Below are 2,500 nucleotides of genomic sequence, written 5' to 3'. Positions count from 1 at the left end.
CGGCGTCGTCAAACGCTGCGGGTTGTGGGCCGAAAGGGGGCCGGCGGGGCCGGGCGGCGGTTTAAAGACTCGGGCGGCTCGGCGCGGCCCGCCGTGGCGGCGGCGGTGGCGGCGGCGGCGGTGGGCGGCGGCGGGCGTGTGCCGCGGGCGGTGGCCGTGCGGGGCGCCACTGAGGGGTGGGGAGCAGCTACTCCCGCCGATCCCCTGCGGTGGTTGTCCCGTGGCCACCGGCCGCGCTCCTCCGTCGCGGCCGTCGTCGTCGTCGTCGTCCCCGCCGCGCGCCGCGGGCGGGGTCAACCGCGCCGCGCCGGGGAGGGGCGCCCTGCCCCCCCCTCTCCGTGGCCCGGCCTCGGCGGAGAGGCCGCGGCGCGCGGTCGGCCGCGGGGGCCGACCCGCCCGCCTCGTGGTAACGGGCGACGCCCGGCAGAGAGCGCGCGCTCTCTGCCCCTTCCTCGGCCGCGGGGCGACGGCCGCCGGGGCCCGCCCGCGCTCTCTCTCCTGGGCCCGCCGCCGCGGTCTCTGGCGCGCGCGGCGGCGCCGCGTCCGGCGCGTCCGGCGCCTCTCTTCCCCTCGACGGCCTTTCCTTCCTCGAAGGCGCGGCGCGGCGGCGCCGTCGTCCGCCGGCCGTCCCCTGGCTCGACCGCCCCGCCCGCCGGTGGGGGGGGGGGCGAGCGCTCGGCGGGCCCTCCGGCGGCGGAGGCCCGCGAGCGCGGGCGACCCCGTGGCGAGCGGCGGCGGCGCCGCTCGACGGGTGTCCCTCCCTGCGGGGACGGTCGGCCGGACGGCGCCCGCCGTCGGCCGGCGGCGGTCCCGTCCCGGGCTCCGCTCGTCGCCTCGCCTCCGTCGCCCTTGCCCGCGCGGCCGCGTGTGGGCCGCGCAGGAAGGCGTGCGGGGGCGGCCGCGGGGGCGCTCCTCCCCGCCCGGTCTCCGCGTGCGAACGAGGAGAGCGGGCGTTGCCCCCCGGCTCAGCCGCCGCGGCGCCTTCCGCCGGGCGCGTGCCCAAGGCGAGGGGCCCCGGCGGTGCGAGGCGGCGGCGGCGGTCCCGGGCGCGTGCCGCCCCGGCGGCGGCCGGGTCTGCCGTCCGGCAGGCCTCGGGCGCAGGCGACGCCGGCTCGGCTCTCGGTGGCGCCCGCCTCCGGGGCCGGCGGCGGAGCGCGTCCGCCGGTCGCTCGCCCGCCCGCCCGGCGGGGGAGCGGTCCCGCGGGAGGCGTGCCGGCGGGCTGTGCCGGTCGCCGTCGCGTGCCCGTCTCGAGCCCAGGGGAAAGGCCCGTGCCCGTGGTGGTGGGGGGAAGAGAGAGACAACGCCGGCCGCGCGGCGGCGCGGCGGCGCTCCGCGCCAGGCCCGCGGCGTCGGGGCCGAGGGGAGAGCCGGCGCGGCGCGGGGGCCGACGGCCGCGCGCCCCCGGCCGCGTGCCGTGTGCGTTGTGCGCGTCGTCCCGTGAAAGCGAGAAGCGGGCGGGCCGCCCTGTGCCCCCCGCGTGTCCGGCGCGCGCCGCCCGGCCCTCCGCGCGGAGGCCGGGCCGAGCCCGGGCGCCTGGGCCGCCTCCGAAGGACGGCGTGGGTGAGGTCGGCGTCTCCCCTCGCGGGGGGAGGCGGTCGGGGGCGCGGGCTCCCCCGCCTCTTGGCCGGCCTTCGGAGAGTGGGTTTGTTTTTTTCCTTTTTTTTCCTCCCGTTTTCCGTGTGCTCGTACGGTCTCGGAAGCCAGGCGCGCGCCCGCGCGTCCTCGGCGGCATTGTCCTAAACCAAAAAAGGGGCCGCTCTGGCGTGAGCGGTGCCCGAAAGGCAGACAACTCTTAGCGGTGGATCACTCGGCTCGTGCGTCGATGAAGAACGCAGCTAGCTGCGAGAATTAATGTGAATTGCAGGACACATTGATCATCGACACTTCGAACGCACTTGCGGCCCCGGGTTCCTCCCGGGGCTACGCCTGTCTGAGCGTCGCTTGACGATCAATCGCCGTCCGGGGGCCACCCCGGCGGCGCGGCTGGGGTCGCCTCGCAGGCCCGTCGCCCGCGGCGGGCGGCGGCGGCGGCGGCGGCGTGCCGCCGGTGGCCGGAGGGGAAGGCGGTCAGGGGTGTTGGGCGAGGGAAGCGCTTCCCTCGGCGGGCCTCGATCCCTTCCCTGCGGGCCCGGCGGGCGTCGCCGCGGTCGTCGTCGTCGTCGCCGCCGCGCGAGGGCCTTCGTCCCCCTAAATGCAGACTCGGGGAGCGCTCCGTAGCTCCCCGCTCCCGGAGCGAGCCGCTGGGGCGGAGCTCGTCCTCGCCGCGGGGCCGCGCCGCGGATGCGGCGGCGCGGCGGCCTCGGGGAGAGCGAGAGACGGCGTCGAAAGGCGCCGCCGAGCGAGGGCCGAGAGAGAAAGAGAGCAAGGGAGAGGGGCGAGAAGGGGAGGCGAGGCGCGGGCCTCGCCCCCGGCCTTCCCCCCCGCGCGGGCGGCTGTCTGCGGGTGGGTACCGCGGCGGTACCGTGCCGTGCTGCCGCGCGCGCGAGGCGAGAGCGCCGG

General features: G+C 79.6%; 1 non-coding gene across 1 annotated transcript; it reads left to right on the top strand.

The window, feature by feature from the left end:
* Positions 1-1,788: 1,788 nt before the first annotated feature.
* LOC143692965 (5.8S ribosomal RNA) lies at positions 1,789-1,941 on the top strand. Its single transcript, XR_013180502.1, has one exon. It is a non-coding gene; the product is annotated as a 5.8S ribosomal RNA (ribosomal RNA).
* The last annotated feature ends 559 nt before the right edge of the window (positions 1,942-2,500 follow it).

Source organism: Agelaius phoeniceus, unplaced genomic scaffold (genome assembly GCF_051311805.1).
Source record: "Agelaius phoeniceus isolate bAgePho1 unplaced genomic scaffold, bAgePho1.hap1 Scaffold_109, whole genome shotgun sequence".
NCBI classification, from domain to species: Eukaryota; Metazoa; Chordata; class Aves; order Passeriformes; family Icteridae; genus Agelaius; species Agelaius phoeniceus.
The sequence above is the reverse complement of the archived record's forward strand: the minus strand, read 5'-3'. Positions and strand labels throughout refer to the sequence as shown.